The following is a 20,347-nucleotide window of genomic DNA, read 5'->3' on the forward strand; positions in this document are numbered from 1 at the left end:
CAGCAGAGGCTGGAGCCCAGGCAGCACAACCCTTGAGGTGCAGAGAGCTCTGTGAGGCAAATCCATCGGCAGATACAAGAAGTGGGAAATCTTGTTTTGTTATGGATGCGAGATTATTTTTAAAATGCAGAATAGTCAGGAAAGATAAGGTAAAGCTAAAGGTGTGCCCTTTCAGCCTGCTGTAGCTAACAACAAAAAGTGCCAGCCCTTGTAGATCAGCTGTGGGAGATCCTTGAAAATGCCTGCTCCCTGTGGAAAGCCAATATTGTTACACAAAGTGAAGTGGCATGCCCAGGACAAACCATTTGTTGGTGCATCCAGACTTGGAAAAAAGGGACCTTGTCTGTCTTTACTGGGGCTGTTGGAAGTGCCTGTAGCACTAAGGGCAGGCAGGGATAATGCAATAGCAACTGCGGTGGCACCGCCTGGCCTGGAAAGGGGCCCCAGTAATGCTCCAGGGGTTGGAACTCAGGCTGGATTAAAGAATGCCTTGGATCAACAAGCTGCTTAAAATTGCAAATTGCATAAGCCATCATCTCTTGCAGATGACAGAGAGGCAAAAGATGACTCGCAGGCACTGGCTAATCATTTCACTCAGATGCATAATTACAAGGGACCTGACACTTCCTTAAGTGGTTATTCCAGCTGGTTAAACGAATGTACTGATGTTAGAGAAGAAACATGTATTTGCTATTCTACCATTCGAGCAGCATCCTACAGTGACTACCACAGGCTGGATGTTTACTGATACTACTGCTAAAACTTTAAGCCACATGAAAACCTTAATCATATCAAACCCACGGTACAGTGTTAGAGCACAGCACCCGCACTTAAAAGTGAGAGAGGTTGGTACTCACCCTGGAGAGCACACAGAAAGTGTCAAGACTCTGCCTGGTCCAGAGTTTATATGCCCCTCTCTCAAGGTCACTGCTGATAACTGTTTAAAGGCATCAGCAGTTTCCCCCATGCCTATATTTGTCCGCTGGATCCCAGCTGAGGAGACAATGCCCGAGGAGGGGACATGTGTGGCTGTGCCCTGACGAAGGGGGGCAGGAATGTCAGTGGGGAGCGGCACTCTCGGTCCTGGCCACCCCTGGCCACACCATTCTTGCTCCATGACTTCATGGAAGAAGCCTTTCCTGCTTCTGTGTTTTCACTAGGGCAAGTATTGCTTTTCCAAGTGCTTCAGAACTTAATTACCATGGGGGTAATTGCAGGGGGTGTGTGTGTGTACATTAGGACTATTCAGACATAACTCCTCTGGAATATGAAAATCAAAGCTTTTTGCACCAGGAATGGTGGGATTATTATGGGATCTTGGTTACATGAGCCAAATTCCCTTCAAGCAGCAAGGCTAGGATGAGGGTTTTCACATCCCATCCAAGGGCTTTCAATCTCTTTTTGAGCCCCATGATTTTTGTCTGGTTTTTGTCTTTCAAAGACAAGAATATAGGCTCAGGTTTGGGATACACAGGTGCTCCCCAGCTTATGAACAAGGCAAGACAGGGAAGAAATCTAAGAATGTATTGTTTCTGTCTGGAAAGTGAATCACAGATAAAGAATAAAGTAAGCATCAATTTTAGCGGGTCCTTTGCTTCAGGAAACTAATTTATGAGTCCAAATTTAGGCAATGTCTGGCCTTTTTGTTGTAAACTCATTTTTCCAGTGAAAAAAGCAGTGAAAAAGTTACCGTGAGTAACTCAGGTCTCATTTCATTGCAACCCATGAATAACAAAATAAATGACACTGCCAGATTGGTTTGCTTTCACCAGAATAGGCAGATATATAGGTTTCCTTTGGTTCTAGCATAAGCTGAATATAAAAGCAGAAAGGAAAAGAAATACTGTGGATAATGCACGTTGGCCACAAGGGAAGACAATATATTTGTGCTCTACAAAACTCAATTCCAAGGAAGCAAGGAGGGAGCTTATCCACAACCTCATTGAATTCCTAGATACCCACAGGAACAAGTGGCTTGGTTTGTGACCAGGCAAGAAAGAAAATGTCTGCATAGTGAGTCTGCTATTTTTGAAGCTGGTATGCTGATGACTGGACAGGGACAGGTTGTACAGACAAAGTTGGTTTAAGAAACAGGAATTTCTGGAAGTGCTCAAAGGCTCAAAGACAGGAGACTGATGTGGCAGCTCTGAGGATTTGAGCACTTTATTAACTTGGTATTTTTAGCATTTGGGGAATGCAACCAAGAGACAGAAAATCACTATTGCTGTGCTAGAGGCATGCTCACCTCCAGACAGTCTGGAGAAGAGAGTGCTCTGCTAGGGAGCAGAGATAGGGATAGGAGCTAGGGATGAAGCTTTCCATCCTGGTCTGGATTCATCTGTGAAAGGAACCTGCACTCGAGTTGAACACAAGCAGCTTGTGTCGTGTTCTAGAGTTTGACTGGCTGTCACACTCACACCAGAATTGCTGCTTTAGAGGTGTTCGGTGCTCTGCAGCACAGATGTGTGTCAGTGTTGGATCTAAATCACCATATTTTTTCTTTATATCTGACAAAAAAGAAAAGAGGTGGTGATTTTGGGTGCTGAGGTGCGTGGTTGTGTAAACTCAAGCAGATGCTCCTGATCACATAATTTGAAACAAGGCAAATCACAAGCATCACCAAGATTTATGGACATGGTTAATCTGCTGCGAAGACTGAGGATATGATTATTTCAAGCCATGAGGATATAAAATGCTGATGCTCTCTCCCTCTTGCTCCTCTCTCACATAGCCAGGAGCTTTACTTCTAAACACAATATTCCCATTTACTACCTGCGTTGCTTGGAAGAAGTCATTTCACAAATACACTGTTATCACTTACATCTTTTCTGTTCTGCAAATATTCAGCTTTCATCAGTCCTGCATGAACACTACAAGCTTGCTCCCACGCCTCCCTTTTCTTTTTTGGGGTTGCAAACAACTGTTTCCATAGCTAATTCTGAGGCAATTTCAATGCTTGTGTTGCTTAGAAAGGGACACAGATAACTGGTTCAAACATAATCAATTTATTTTCTTTACTAGCCTGATGTGAATGGATACTGCACATTAATCCTGCTTTTATGGAGTTTATTTGCTTTCTCTTAATATGGAACAGAAATTGCAGCTCATTTTCCCTAGATTAAATTTGTAACAGGGACAACCAAAGACATTTGTCTTTTGCAGGGGCTACTTTTAGAAAGGTTAATGCTGGTCACTGTTTCTAGGGAAACAAGGGTCTTTGATAAGGAGCTCTTGTGACTAAACTATTTTTAATAACATTACATATTGGAAAGGAATGCAATAACATTTATCAGCTCTAGACAGAAGATAGTGTCAATATTGTGGTCTAATATAGAAAAGTTGACATCTTGGATCTGTAAAAGCTCAGTTATGAACCCTCTCTATTTTCTTAGACAAAAAGATCAACCAGCCAGCTGGGTTTTGACAAAAGCTGGCCTTTAGACTACTCTTAATAAAATGTTTACTGCAATAACTTGGCACTCATGAAAAGCAAGATCAATGAGAGAGAAGGACACATGTTCAAGATGCGGATGCTTGGAGAAAACAACTTTGGAGGCAGGATCCTCTGGGTTGCTCTATAAAAAAGCAAAAAGACTTTTGATGCTCCACAAGGTGCATCTAAAGAGTCTGAGAACCTATTGTTTACCTCAGGGGCTTTTTTTGGTCACTGGTCTCTGATGGTGTTGCAGTCTCTGTTTAAAAAACAAATGGGAAAGAACAGAAATGACTTTCAGAAAACAGAAAGTTCATCCATCTGGGAATAGTTTCAGGAGAAGAAAGGTGCTAACATCGTATCCTGGAGCAAAACCAGGCCCATCCTGTACGAGTGATATGTTTTGTCTTGTGAAGAATTATGGTTTAATTCCTCAAGCCGTTGATGGCCCAAAGAGAAATGGGAGGGGGAGAGAAACTTAGATTTAAAAATAGTTGCACCCTGCTACATCTCTTAAGTATGAGGGAATTGGCACTGAACAGTACACTGAAAGTGTGTTTATGACAGCTAGATTCCCATTATTAGAATGGAGATTTTCAGGTCTCTGCCAGCCTTTGTGCTCCCCCTGCTGCAGTGCCTGTGCTTGGCCACGGATGCACACACCTGCAGCCTGGAGAGGTATTGGGAGCATCTCTTTACCTTCCTTTCAGCATCATCATTTAAAATACTTTCCCTCAATTAATTCTTAGCTGACAGCTACTGCGTGGTGTGACAGTAGAACAGAAATTTAAATCTCTCTATGGAAAGCATCTGCTTTCATACAAAATGCCTGGCGGAATAATTCCTAAGCCACCAAAAATGTTTTAAGTGCCTTTTAAGCCACAGTAATCCGTGATCTATTGCTGTCAACATGCAGACCCCTAACACCTCTTCCCGTTTGGAACAGCGTGGGGTCAGCAGGGACTGCGGAGCATTAACCCTCTAAAGCACAAGAGTGTAGCCGATCTTGCCAGCTCGGCAGCGCCCGTCCCTCAGCCTCTCATGCCATGCCAAGCGCAGAGCTCCGGGCTGCAGCGGCACGCTTCCCTCCTGGCCCGGCCTGGGACAAGAAACATTTCAGAGCTGTCACTGCTGCCTCTCCCCTGCTGACATTCAATCATTACGGTATCTTAAGAACGTTTAAATAGGTCAGGTTTTTAATGGGAGAGCTTGGCTTCTGGGAGTGAGACTGACAGCCTTTAGAGAGCAGATTAACAGCACTGATAAATCAATCTCAGACTGACTCACAGCCATAAGAAAAAGAAGATGAAAAGGGAGCCTCCTTAAATAAATGGTTTCAGTTCTTCAGCTCTGGAGATGTACCGGGGGAGGGAAAGAAGGCTTTTGTTATGTGCCTCGTCACTCTTCTTTCTCCAATCTGACCACATCCCCCACTCCACCAATGCCCTCTGTGGGAAGTTTTCTGTCTCCAATGATCTTGAGCATCCCGCCCTGCCCATCAGGTCAGAGATTAATGGCATGTTTTCAGAACTGCTGTGCATCCTTTTCCAAACTATCACATAGCCTAATTGCCATTAGGGAATTTTGGGTTCCCCCCCCCTTAAACTACTCTGCATTATCCATAACCACTGGGAGAAGGCAGGGGGTTAAAAGCACTAATAATGCATGTAGGCAGTTCAGGTTAATCTTTTGAGTATTCATTAACGAATCATTTGTTTGCATAGCACGTCATTGGAATTACTGTAGTCGCACCACCAATTCCATTAAACCCTTCTGAAGCTAATAGCAGAAGTATTTTAGTCTTGATCAATGCAAAGAAAAAAAGAAATCTTCTAAGCATCTCTCTGGGGTTTGTATTACACAATCTGACTTCAAAGACAGGGTACTTCATTAGCCTGCTTCAGCCTCTGACTATGATGCACTCTGTCTGCTCAAGCAGCCTGAAAACCACATTTCCATTTCAATAGGCAGCACTGTCCTAAAATACTCTTAGGTCTTCAGACACAACATATTCTAGCTCCTGCTGCCAAGCTCCTGCAAGACAACTTGCCTTTTTTTGGCCTTTTTTATATTTCAGCTTCAAGGACTCAGAACCTGCCCTTCAGGTATAGATAGGGGTGGGTACAGCCCATGCTGATTGCCTGGCTTTGCTGCTGTGGAGGCTTATTTTTCAGAGGAGATGAGGGAGAAAGTAAGTAAAATATTCATGCCCTTTTAGACACTGGAGGTTTTGTGATTTTTCAATTTTTCGCTGCTGTAACTCTATGAGTCATAACTCGACTTTCAGTCAAGGATTGTTTGCTGTCTTTTGTTTACCTTACGCCGACTGCAAACTACACTAAAACATACAGAGACAGTTTAATTAGTGAAACAATTGTCTTGGGGATACTTTAATAACTTTGGAAGTGCTGATGGAATAAACCAAATGTGATTGGCATTATGCTAAATAGCAGGAAAACACTGCAGGAAAGAGACTGTGTGAGTTTTTCAGCTTTTCATTCTGTAAGCAACAACAAAACATTATTTCTTTCCAAATACAGATACACTGGTCTGGTCACCTTTGCTGAAAATTCAGTCAGCAAAGCTTCTTGAAATATTAAGGGCAGTTTTTAAAGAATGTCTATTTCCAGGAGTATTACGTTCTGCCTGAAAAAGCACAAGTCTGTGCTTCTCACATGGCCTAATGATTTGATCCTTTTTGTCAGCTGAATTTAAACACCTCCAAAAATGGGCATGACTTCCTTTTCTCCAACAGCAATATTCTGGAGTGACTGGCTGGTGTGTGCATGTAAGTGTATATATAGGAGAGACACACATATATATTTATGTATCTGTGCGTATATCTAAACATATCTATACACATATATAGAGTTATCAATGTGAAAACAAGTTTATTTTCTAACCTTTCCCCTTCCAGCTGTGATGCTGCACACTTACAGCTCAGTACTAGAAAAAGCAGCCTTTTCCTTTGGAGATGTGCAGAACTGACCCTGCCAGTGCTGTTGTATCCTGCTGTGCTCCCCTGATGCTGGAGCTGAAATCCTGCCCCCAGCAAACCCCCCCGAAGCGCTTCGGGCTCAGCCTCTCCTCTGCACAGGGCGCTCCCATTTTGTGCGGTGAGCACATCATGTCTGACCCCAGGGTAATTCCTGGAGAGGCACAGCAGGCAAGATGGGAAAGGGGTGAGCTGTTTGGGGAGGGCAGAGCCAGGAGGCATGAGATGACAGGAGTTGCAGAACAGAGGGCTGGTGAGAAAAGGCTGTGCTTTTTTTTTTTTTCTCCAGTGGGAATCTACGGATCCCACTGGAAAAAAGTTGCACTATCTGCCTAGACCAAAACACATGGAGACACCATCACCAAGACCAGCCAGGCATTGCCTGGAGGAGGACAGTCCATTTTATCACAACAGTGAGCAGCAGCTGAGATTTCCCGTGAGGCTACAGGCACAACTCTCTTCAGAGTCACACTGGATCCCCAGCAGCAGTCAATCCTGTTGTAACACCATTGACTGGACTTGATTTTTAAAAAAATTATATATATATATGTATATGTGTATATGTATATATTTGTAACTGAAATAGGCCCTTTGCCTTTACAGGAAAAAAATAATGAAGGAGATGGAACCAAAAACATATCAGATCATATACTTGAGGCTTCTTGCACAAAGCCAAATTATCTGCTATGTATGTAGTTTTAGGCAGTTTGGCCTCAATCAATGGTCCAGAAAAGAAAAGGGAAAGAAAATATTAGCATATCCAGTATGATGATGCAAAGCTAGACTGCTGCAAAAACGCTGCACAGGAATGGAACACATGCCCTCCCTCAGTGGGCCCCTCTGAAGCTTCACTTTAAATACCTGTAGCTCAGCAGCATGAAAACACTAAAGAACTCATTTGACGCGATCACCAGCCCAGTTGAGTGACTCATTTTCATCAAAACTCACTCAAAAGAAAACCTTGGATTTGGATCTATGCAGTCTGTCCCATGGTAACTTCTCACCAGCAGGTTCATCTATTCAAATCTCTTCACCAGCAGGGCATTTGGGAACAGCCTTAGTTGAAAGTCTGTTTACCACTCTGTGGGTGTACACTGTTATTCATCTTACCTTTTCAGATGCCCTTCTCATGTCTGGTGGCTGTGCCCTGCTTCTGCTAGAGAAGAGTGAGACCCTAACAATAACTCCTGCAACAAGGGCAACAAAATAACATTTTTTTTATAAAGCCATAGAAAAATGTATATCATATTTTAAAAATCAACCTGATATTTTTCTGAGGATCCAAATTTACAGCAGGAGGCTAACTAAAAAATTTAATACAGAACTTTGAGAAAAATATAGGCTACTTTTGAGTGTAAAAATATGCTATATAAAAAAAAGAAAAGGGAGCTGTATTTTTTGAGTTGGATCATTCTGCCTCTTGCCTGTCAAGCAATATGATCCTGGTAGAATCTCTGCTTCTTCTTGTACTGCAGTTGATGAATAGGGATTTTCCAGAGCAGAAAAATCTCTCCTGTTGTCATCACCCAAATGTGCACCAGGAGCACAGGGAAGGAACTGCAGATATAAAGTCCAGGTGATTTCCACTGGATTGCCAGCATGCCCTGAAGCCTGCCTTTATCCATTATTGACACACCTTCATGCTTCAAGATATGCAAGGCATTCATGATCAGAAGGAAAATCAAATTAAATAAATGGTGTGGTGCCCCAATTATTGACACCTTTCAGGGAAAGGGGAACTGAGGCAAAGGTAGGGGCTACATCCACATAAAAAATAAGGCATTTAATTCCCACTGCTTTCTCTGTGGCAGTGTGTTCATGGTCATAGTGTTGGACCAGGAGAAATGTCCAGGCAATAGGGCTGTAAGAATTTGGCAATGCCCTCAGAGCAAGTCTCACCCTTTTCCATGGGGAGACAGGCTTCTCACCACACGGGTCATCTTCATCACACTTGGTTTTAAAAGTAGGAATTTTACCTGTGTAAAAGCGAATGGCAAGTTGTTTGTTATCCAAGCAGTTTATTCTGAATCAAGAATGAGAGGAGCAGATTTTAGATGCTGCCTGTGTAAGGAGCAATGCACAAATTAGCACAGTTATTCACAACAGAATAGGTAGATACATTCAAAGGGAATAGCAATGCCTGTTATACTTCCAGTTGCACTGAAGGAAGATTTGGCTTACTCTTCACTGGCCACACAGACTTAAGTTTTAGCTATTTGCAACAACTGGAAAACTATCCTGAATACACCTGAACTGCTTACTATTTTCTAGTGCCACACAGGATGTCTGCTCCTTCTCAGGTAAAAAGCATGCCCATTAAAGTACAACACTAATAAGCAGAATTTATTTCAACAAGAGAACTAATCAGAAAGCAGATGTATAGATCCATTCCCCAGAAATAATAAACCAAATGACATTTAAGACCAAGTCCAACAGTAGGCACCATTCTGTCCCATTCTCATGCAATGCAGACAGTTCTTACTGATTTTTTCATAGCATATGTATGAAGTTCAAAGTTCAAACCCAAATACTTTGTTAACCAGAAAGGACACAGTCTTTCAGATGAAAGATTCAAGATGTGTTTTAATGAGAGTTTTAAAAAAGTATGAAGCTTATGGGAGGAGGTTCCAAAAGGACAAATGAAACAGAACCTTCCACACTCTCCCTATTCCAGATACCACAGCCTGTTTGTTAGCAGTGACAATGTGTGACATGTCACATGGGGCTCTGCTGAGATGAGCTCACACCCCTGACCCTGAATCACTGATAAAGTTGTGACATGGAAAAAAGGCAGCCTGAGTGCCTTCACAACAGCCAAGCTCTGGGGCTCAGCAACACCAGCCACAATCCTGTTATCTCCTTTAAGTGTCTCCTACCACTGTTATCAGAACCAGAAGTGAAGAGGTTTTAGCAATAGAAGGGTATTTTTGCACTGTGCCCCCTCACTGGATGGGTTCCTGTCTGTGTCCCACTGTCCAGCCCAGCACGTGTGTGTGTGTGGGGGCGAGGGCGGCCCAGCCACGCCGGCCGCTCGGAATGGGGGCGTTCAGAGGGAATCCAAGTCAGTCATTCAGCCATACCTGAGCAAATTCAGAGCATTTGGTTCTCCTTAGTGTCACCTCCTTTCTCTCCCTGCCCTCACCTGAGGATAAGATGGTCTAGGAGGTGATCTGTGATCCCTCCACACCTTTCTCTTCTCGGACTTTGGGAAAGCACACAGCAGAATGAGAACACAACAGACCTCATTGCTTGTGGCTCCATTTTACAAACCAAGACAACCAGATATGGGCAAAAATAACAGCCAGCAGAGATTGGTTTCAATCTTATTCATCCTTTATTCATTAATGTCTTGAAAAATATCCCCTTCCTCCCCCAAATAAACCCATTACTGAAACAACAGTGTGGATATTTCACCTTGGTTGCTACTGCAACCTGACAAAAAATACTAAGCACTGACATCAGTCACAAGATTCAGCATTTGCCACGTTTATCAGAGTTTCTTTGGAGATCTCAAATATATAAAAAAAGGAATCCAGTACTTGCTAAGAGAATATCTTCCTAGCCATAAAGGATTAGAGTCTTTAAATAAAAGAAAAGCTGAAAATCCTGTGTGAACTGATGATAAGAACAGATCATTAATATTAAAAATGCAAATACAGAGAAGATATATACCATCCTCCCACACCAATGGTATTTCTGATCAGCCAGTCTCAGTAAATCCAGCCCAGCATTTATGTACTCAGCTTGAAGTAAAATATTAAGGACAGAATAACAGTTAGGAACATGACAATGATGTTGCCAATAGCCTCCAACCAAGCGTCACTAATCCAGGAAATTAAGAGATGAGATAAAAAGAAACCCAACTGAATTGAAATAATAAACATGCAGCTACAGTCTTCAAAAGTCTTCGTGTTGTGGTACAGTGAGGACAGATTGTGACTAAGGCATCTGTTTGTATTCCTACAAGCCTTTTTAGAGCTGATTCCACCTTTCTGGATTCACTGAATGAGTAATCACTAGGATTCATTCATTTTATCAGGCTTTTTCCACCCCTCCCCTTCAGGAAGTTCCTCTTTCAAAATGTCTGTGTGGAGACTGAAGGAGAGCCACCAGCTGGGGCTCCTGTACAAGATTTCTGTCCTTCTGGAGGAGCAGAGTGCTATTTTAAGGGCAGAGCCACTGGAGAAGCATAAGACAACCAGCAGTCACCAACCCCTAAAGAGGCTGGCACCTGGTTTGCCTGACTGAAACCCCACACAAAGCAGCCCATTCCACATGGGTTTGGCTTTTAATATGGGTTGGGGCATTTTTTTTCTCTGAAAGGAGAACACGTACAAAGAAATGCTGGAGGAATCCTACCAGCACCAAATGTTCTCTGTGTTCTCCCTTGTTCTCAGCAGCAGGCAAGGTCTCAGTGGTATGGAGGACATTTCAAGCAGAAACATGCAAGCCATTCAACCATTAAGCCATTTAACCTTTAAAGACTAAAGCTAAGTGACACAGCTAATCCACCAGTGAAACTCTGTGTGTTCTCTGTCTCCCTCATAAGAGTGACATTCTAGCCACTGCAGAAGACTGATGGTAAATTGCATTATTTCCAATTTCATGGTGGAACTAGTTAAAATATTTTAGGCTATACTTTAGATGTAACATTAAATACAGCCACTGCTAATAACTTAGTTTAATTATTAGCTGATTTACTCACATACGTGCAGGCAGAAGATTTCAATTATTTTTAATTATGTGGAAAGTTCCAAGTGTCTTTTTTATTCCATTAAGATAATTCAAAACTCTGTAAAACCTGCAAGCGCTTAATTCTTTAAATGACAGTTTTTAATTAATTTGAACTCAGGCTAATTAAAATATTTGTAGACTGCAACAACCTAATTCATTTTTAAAAGGCAAGCTTTCACATCTGCAGCAAATATGTTCTATTTTCCACTGGGATTAAAGATCCATTTAATCCAGCCCCTATTTGAAGTGCAAAACCTTCTTCAGCCCTAACAGTGGAATTACAAGTGACAGCAGGTAATTGAAGTGCTCCATCGGCTTGGGCTGTGTGCTACAAACCCCCTCCTGAGCATACCCAAGTTCACTGCTCCCACTTGCATGAAAATCTGGCACTGGAGACAGGAAAAAGAGCTTCAGCAAACCTTTGGTGGTAACAGCCTTGGCTTAACCCCTCACCTATCAAATACTTACCTGTTTGTGCAGCACTGGATAAACGGGGAAACCAATGGCCCCTTCTGACCAACAGCCACCCTGCAACAAAATTTGCTAGGTACCCCACAGAACCTCTAGCTTCAGTGGTTAGCTTCAAAAAGGAAAGGCAAAGGACTTTAAATTTGTAGGCAACAAAAATAAGGCTGTGGTTGTGCTACAGATGTCTCACCACCCACAGCTACTTTTGTCTTCACTGGTGATTTCTAATGTCATTTGACAAAGGGGATGTCTCTGATGACAGCCAACAAGTCAGCAGCTGGCTGCATGTTGGACCATGAAGCCAACAGAGTTAGGAGTTGTTTGTGTCATAGTCTGTACCCCAGAGCCCAGGCTTGCTTGCACATCCATAATTTCCAAGCCAGCATCATGACTTGTCCATTCCACCCCAGTAGAACAACCCCCCCAGGGACAGAGGAGAGACCTCATTGCTGGAAACTGTAGGATGTGATTGGACCAGCTGCTGTACAATCCCACCTAGGCTCCCTTTCTCATGAAAGGGTGGACCAGATGACCTTTCCAGGTCCCTTCCTACTTGGGCTGTTCTGTCATCACTAGGGACACAGAAAAGAAGAAACTTTTCTGCAGAGCCGAAGGCTTAAGGAGGACAAAGGACCTGATCCCACAGTGCCTAGATTTTGCTGCTTTCAGTCTGCGGTGCTTTAAAGGCATGAAAATCACCAACTGACTGGCATGAGGCAAGCTGGATTTTCATCAGGACACCTTCACACAGCTGCTGGCAATGAGCTTCCTTCATATACAAAAATAGTGTATAATATATACAGTGATTGTTGGCTTGATACCTCCATTCAGAGTGAGCAATGCATATAGCCATAGTAACCAGCTCCTGCCACCAAGTCCTCCTCTTCTGAAAGCAATCCATGCGTGGCTCTATGAAGAGGATTTCACATTTCTCCTGTCTGGAAGAGCAAGAGAGGGAGTTCTGGCTCTGTAGTTCTGCCACACGCTGCAGACATGACAAGGGGTGACCTTGGCTATTGTTCTGAAAGTGGTTTTCCAACATGTCACACGCATCTGTTACCCACTTATCAACCCACTTGAGTCTGTATAAACCGGCCAATATTCTGTTTCCGAGGCAGAGTTATTAAAAATGCAACATCAATGTGCAGTGATATCACCAAACAAATTTATTAGTCAAGATATTAATAGTTTTAAGGTGTTGGAAAAACATTTTCAACGAATTCATGGAGTTTCATAGCAAAATAGGCTTGCAGCTAACATTCACATTAGCATTTCTCCTGCCTAAAGGATATTGAATCTGAGGACATTTAGCTTTTAATGCTTTAAAGATATGAGCATGCCAGAGCCTTTAACACAAGATAACAAAATCCAATTTCACTTGTCTCGATCAGTCTTTGTAAGTGTTGCTACTCAAGTGCTGAACTCAAGTCCCAGATCTGATCTAAGCTTTATCCCTTTCTAAATGGGTAAAAATAAATACATCCTTTCTTGCCCTTTATGGACACAAAAACACTGCAAAGAAAGAAGAACACATGTATTCTGAAGAACTGAGCCAAACAGCAAAGATTACCTCAAAAGGGCATGCAGCAAATACTACTTTAGTTGTTGAGCTCCTTATGGCAAATAGTGATGTTTATATATAAAATAAAGATTCATATGGCAGCTTAGACTACAGACCTGTAAAAAAATCTCACTTTTTTCCCCAGAAAGCCCTAAAGAGGTTACAGACACCTTTGCATAGAGGAATAATATGCAGAGATGAAGAAAAAGCCTAGAGCTATTGTGATATTTTTAATTGCTATGTGTACTTTACTTAATGAAAGGGAAGCTAGCCATACCCATGAACTGTCGAAAACAACTATTTTAGGCAGCAGTAAAACAGGTTTGACCTAAATGCCTGAGTCCAGAACTTACCAGAGGCCAGCTGGCGTCAGTAGCTCGTGGAATCCCTGAGCTATGAGGCAACAGTGTAACTATGCAACAAAAAATTACCAGTTTCCATCAGTGCTATGAATGGTCACTGTTTAATATTTCAGTCCAGCAGAGTTCTCATCCAAGCACACGTCCTTGTTAGACTTTCCTGGGACTGATGATGTTTAATGAGTCTGGGAGAAACCCAGGAAAATGTTATCACTGAACAACAGACAGAGACTAATGCCAGACTTCAGCTACCTGATCTAAAATTGTTATCACGCTTCAACGAATGGAAAATACTTCCCAAAGATTAGGACCATTCCTTCTATCTCTCCTCTAATTACTTTCAACCTTAAGTTCTGAGAAACAGAAGAACTCTGGGGAGATGATTGTGTAGGGGACACACTGATTTGTGTAAGACAAGCCCATGCTTCTTAGGTTGTGGGGCAACTCCCACTCTTACATCCTTCTACTCATGGCTGTAGTGTAATAGTTTTTAAAATTACACGCATCACACACAGTGGTAAACTCTTACAGATTTAAACACTAATACTTTACTTTTAAACACTATCCCTCTTAGACATATTTACATGAAACATCAGCTTTATCTCAACAGGATAATAAGTCAAGATAGAGGGGACCTAACAAGTATTACCCTCCAACAAACAGCAAAGTTACCACCAGGAGAACTGCAGCTCAGGACTTGCACTCACTTGGGCTCAGCCAAAAGGCTTCTCACCCTCTAGCAATGGTCCCTTGCAATCCTCCCTTGGAAGCAGACTTGGTAAGCTAATAAAATCCTGACTGTAGCTTAGGTCTAGCTTCTAGCCTTTCTTCTCACCAGCTTATGAATAAACACGACAGAATCATCAGGCCTTGAGTAGTTAGATGTATAATAAACAAGGTTTGGGAGCAGGAGGGAAGGAAAAATGTCATTTGAGTACTCTAGGCTGCCGAAATAGAACGCAAATTGGAGGCTGTGTGACCTCGCTCCAGCACCTGCGTGCATAAGCGCTCTGCTCCCGGTGCTGTGATTAGATGCTATTTTTCCCCTGGGGGCTCTGCTCATTCTGCATATGAGATAGGTCTGCGTGGGGAGGAAGGCAGAGTCAGGTGGCGAAGGAGACTCTGCTGTCTGCCTGTGCCTTTCCACTCTGCTGCAGAAGCTGCCTTCTGTATGAGTCAGAAGTGGGAAAGATGATTTTAAGATTCAAGTAATTGCTTGCTGAATTAGTATGCCAGGAGGCTTCACTACAAAGTACCTGTGTGATGGCACGCAAGACATTTACACCAATTTTTAGACAGACAAATAGTGTAACTGCTTGTATTTCCTACATAACTAGAGGTTGAAACTCCTGATTTGCATGGAAATGCTGAGTGGAAGCATGTGAAAGAACAGCATGCCAGGGCTGCAGCCAAAGCCACCAGGACCAGCCTGTGGAGCGATGGAAAGCACACTTGTGCATGCAGGTGTGAAGTGCTAGGGACTAACAAATAGAGGTTTTCAACTTTTCACGTAGGGAGCCCCAAATCAGCAGTTTACCCCAGTGCATCTTGGAACTATGCAGGCAATTGTATGTGGACTCTGTAACAGTAGGCACCCACAGAAATGAGGGACTGAGAAAGGCTGCACATTACATACTCCACCTGAGGGTTTAGTGGCTACAGGCAGACAGATCTTCGCACATACATAACTACAGAATATGCTCTGTTGGAAGGGACCTCAAGGATCGCTGAGTCCAACTCCTGGCCCTGACCCCAGGAGCCACACCATGTGCCTGTCAGCATTGCCCAAACGCTTCTTGAGCTCTGGCAGGCTGGTGCTGCAACCACTGCCCTGAGGAGCCTGTTCCAGCACCCAGCCACTCTCTGGGGGAAGAACATTTTTCTGATAGCCCACCCAAACCTCCCCTGTCACAGCCTCATGCCATTCCTTCGGGAGGCTTTGAGCGCTGTCTGAGCAGCAGCAGCCTTTGAGCAGTTATGTGCTGCAGCCCTGTTCTGCTCATGCAGGGAGAGGCAGGAGCAGCCTCTGTCACGGCAGTCCAGAGCAGAGCAGAGCAGAACAGAGCAGAGCAGAGCAGAACAGAGCAGAGCAGAGCAGAACAGAGCAGCCTGTTAACCTCTCTGGGGAGAGCAGTCTTCTGGGAGGGTGGCATGCATCAGCCAGCCCAGAGACTGTGCAATCTAACCCTGCCTAAAACTGCAGAGCACTTTGGCCAGACACTAAGCAGAGAGGATGCTGTTTGCCAGCATATTCAGACACACTCCTCCCCAACACAAACTACTTCTGCCCTGGATACTGAAAGGCATGAAGACATTTACCTGGTCTTTGGAGAACACAACTAATGCAATACCACAATGCCCCAAAGCATACTCTGAGTTTTTTGGTGTTGATGCAAACCCCTCAACTGATCCTGAAATGAACACAATAACTGCGATCTCCTACTGCCTTAGAAAGCCACAACAAAGAACTTACATTGTTTCATCTCATCCTGAATATAAGCAAGAAAATTAAATGCTTCTTTTAAAACTAGATTCACTTCCAATTACTAGATACATGACAAAAATAAAGATATTTTCCTGAGTTTTAGCCTCAAAAGGATAAAAGAGGAACAATTAAGGCGCTCACCATGACACATGAGCAAGCAGAGATGGTCCTCACACTCCAACCAAGATTAAACAAAATATATTGTAACTGATCACCACTGGGTTTTTTTTTCCTTTTAATATCAGGCTTACCAGTAGCCTCTGGCTTTTAAAATTATAATAGCCTTATATTTCCTGTCTGTGCCGTAAAACATAGCTGAAACTCAATATTTGGTATATATGCAAATAATACACATGGATAGATTGTTCTGAAGTAAAACTGAGTCAAAACAAGAGATGCTTGCTACAAAATTAGTTTTTAATAACTTAATACAGTGTAAAAAACCTAAACAAGATTGCTAGCTCAGTTACTCTGAAGAAACATTTAACCAGTTCAGTATTTGTTCTCTCATATAAAGGCTTAGCTCCATATGGGTAAATGAAGGGCTGGCCACCCCTGCTATGAGGGGGATCCCAGCAGTATGAGGTGCTTGTTCTGCATGCAGAGATAACCTTTTCAAACATGTACAAGATCCTTTGGAATTTAATCAGTGCCTATTCAGTGACAACTCACAGGCTGGACTAGAGTCTCTGTAACATGAGCCAACTGCTTCCAAAGAAAACTGCAGTCAACTATGATACTCCAGTAGCTTAGCCAAAGAAATCTGGGAGTTTTTCCCTCCTGTCTTAGGAGGATCTGGTGACACAAGCTCCCCTTTCTGTCTACTGTCTTCTTTCCTTATCTCAGAGTACAAGCAATGCTGGAAATGTCTCAGAAAAACAAACAAACAAAACTCTGCTGTCTCCCTAGGCTTGCCATGTTGCAAGGAGGAATGTGCAAGCCACCTCCATCACATTTCTCAAACACAGATCATTTCTGGTGCAGAGCTTTAGAATGAAAAGATGCTTTAATGCCCTGCAACCAACCAGTGCTTTCAAAGTCCATCTAAGCAACAAGAGTACAATGCCCTCTCCCGAGTAACATATTGTCCTTGGCTTGTCACTCCTTTCTTTAAGGAGAAAGCCTGGAGCTTTCATCACACATGAGCACAGTATTCTGTGTTCAGGACTGAGATTGGGTACTGGCTGAAAAGATACTTCAGATCACTCCCAAATACACTTCAAGATCCTTGGACCTACTTCCTTCCTGCCTCCATACACCAAATAAAATGTTTCACTACCTGCTTTCAAGATCATGCCAAGGCTCAGCAATTGTCCCAGCAGCTTTGGATTCAATTTTACAGTGATGCACAGTTGATACAAAGAGGTTGAATACTTCCTATTGCCATTGAGACTTCTTGCCTATCCTGTGGTCCCTTTTGTCCCTGCAGGCCTTTCCTCATGGCCAGGTGCCTTACCCCCAACAGTGTCTTTTTTGTTTCTTTGTCTCCCTAGTCAGCATTGAAAATACATGAGGCTAACTAAAGGAGAAAGTTGTATCCCAATAGTTTTGTTAAATTCCTTTCCCTTTTTAGGGGTTTCTCCACAAACCTTCTGTTCAGAAGGAAAGATATTGGTAGAGGAATGCAGTCTGCAGTGATGCTGTTACACAGCTCTCCTGGAAAGATGGGACAGTGGGGAGAACACCACAAAAGTTTTAATAGTTAAGCACCAGGAGTTTGCATATTTCCATTTGCAAAGACATCCTCCATAACCAAACCAAATCTATTATTGACAAAGTGCAAAGTGGCTGCAGTGTTTGCTCAACACCCAACACAGCCCAAAAATAATGGGTCAGGAAGACAGAGTATGCAACATTTCCCATAAAGGATCCCGTAACTCCTGAGTTCCCATTTTTAGACAAAAAGCTAATGGCCATAAAAAAATCCCAACCCAAACCAAACTCCACCTTCTGCACTCAAACTTGCACTGAAAGCTCAGTTAAAAAGTCATGTGGTCATTGTCTTGGTTTAGGGTAAATTTGGGAGGAAACCTCCAAATGGGGTTCCTCTGTAGAAGCAAACCCAAATGGCCGGCTCCCCTGATACGTCTGGGAAAACTCCTTAGAGGAAAGTGGAAAAAGCTATTTATTTAACAAACAAAGTGCCCACACTTTGCACAAAGTGTGAATATGAAACAATAAAACCTTTCGTTGCTCTGAAGTGAGACGGTAGATTCAGAAAGTCCCTGCCATGGGTAGCTCAGCTCACTCAGTCCCTCCAGAGGTCCAGGCCTCAGTGGGCCACAGGCTCCTGGTGCTCCTCTGGGTTTCTCAGTGCAGAGCAGGTTTAAACAGTCCCCAAAAAAAGAAGAAAAAAAAAACAGTCCAGGGAGCTTCTCTGCCTCAGCTAGCTAAAACTAACTAAAAGCACAGGAGGTGTATGTCCTGCTGCCAGTCTGTGCTTCAGAACACCATCCAGAGAAGGAATGTGTAGGAGGCAGAGCAGTTTCTCAAAACAAACTCCATGCTTCTCCTTCTCCCTGCTTCGCTCTCAGAACCAGTCTGAAAGCCACAGAACATGATATCCAACAAACAGAACAGATGACTGGGGATACAAGTATCATAAAGTCACCCTAGGACAGTCATGCAGGCATAAGAGGAAACACAGAGAGGTTCAACTGTAATGCTGAGCACGAAACACATACACAGACCCAGCTGGCTCTTAGCAACTGCCCTGTACAGGATTCATTCATAGCAAGACAAAATCTTCTGGCAGCTCTTCAGCCAAGGTCATCAGGCAATCTCAGGTCAAAGAGTAACACGCCGGAAGGGACATGAGGTTGTTCCTTAGGAAAGGTTTAACGTATTCCAACCATGAAAACCTCAGGCACAGCAGATTCAAATAGAAGCTGGGAATAAAAATGAGGCTCGTTTGCAACCTTGTTGCATCTGCTCTGACATGGATGCCCTCTTGGGTACAGTTGAGCAGGACAACCCAGACTGCCATTCAGGAGGCAGGGAAGTACCTGCCCTTTGTTGTCAGGCGTGTAAATATCCCAGGATATTTACATCAACAGCTATACAGCTTCCAGTGTGGCATCAGACTATTTACCCCTCATTTCTCTGTACTCCTAGGAAATGATCCAGTTTGGATTGGACTGGGGTGGGAGAGAAAAAGATGTGTCACTGGGGACATAAAGCTAGCAGACTGTTCCCAATTTCATTGCTCTGCAGAAGGGAAATTGTTGAGGGAGATGGAAAGGAAGCATGCTTCAGTGAACGAATCTGAAGATTTCAAAAGTAACCAGATGGGAATGCATGGAGGAGTTTATTTATATATAAATCAACTTTGCAAGGTTGAAAGCATTTTTTGAGAAATAAGTACTTGCCTATAAATACTTCATCTTTGGCTACTAACAATAAACTCTAAGAGAAAGTAGCAGAGAACCTCTTCTACCATTTTCACAAGAATGCTGAACCAAACCTATAAAGCTGAGTGTCACAATTTCAGTGGAGTCTGTCCCATTTTTGGCCTGCACTTATTCCAGAAAAGTGCACTGCTAGATAATTCTAGACATGTCCCTCTGAATCAGGAAAACTGTAAGCACAGAAGAGAGCTGGCATAAATCCTGACCAGCAGCTAAAACGTTTGGCAGTGCTGAATCCATAGCATAAGTGGTTTCTAGATTCCTTATTCAGAATTTTATGTTTTATTTACACCATCACTAAATAAATCCTACTGGTCACCATGAGCACTAAGTAATTCCTGGAAAATCTGTCCAAGATCACAGCAGCTGCCCTTAGATTGGTTGTTTTAAACAGGCCTCCTTACCAGCCCTCACATTTAGGATCACTTTCTACTTCCTACAGCAAGACCATGCTTTCAGCGTGTAAAGCTCTGAATTCCTACTGTTTGTGCAGGATATTAACATTATCCTGAAGTTAAGAAAATTCCAGCAGAACTTTCACAAGGTTGGGAGGAAAAGGTTTTTTGTCTAAATCAAGTTGCATGTGCTAGCACAAATATTTTAGCCACACCACTACTGGTACTAATAAAAAGCTCTGCTAAAAGAGGTAAGTATGGGGTGAGGGGGACAATGAAAGCTGGGAATTAGTTCAGGTAAAGCTTCCCATTCTATCTTGCATGTAGGTGAGGATGATCAATTGCACTTAATTCAAAGGTGAGAGTGCCATTCCACAGCCTGTTTTATCCCAGAGGTGGGAAAGACTCCACTAAATAGATGCAAACAGCACACAAGGAAAGCTTCCTAACTTCAATAAAAGAGATTTCCCCAGGGAAAAGCAAATGGTAGGCACTGTCGGTTGGAATCAG

The sequence above is a fragment of the Prinia subflava genome, chromosome 3 (genome assembly GCF_021018805.1).
Source record: "Prinia subflava isolate CZ2003 ecotype Zambia chromosome 3, Cam_Psub_1.2, whole genome shotgun sequence".
Classification (NCBI taxonomy): domain Eukaryota; kingdom Metazoa; phylum Chordata; class Aves; order Passeriformes; family Cisticolidae; genus Prinia; species Prinia subflava.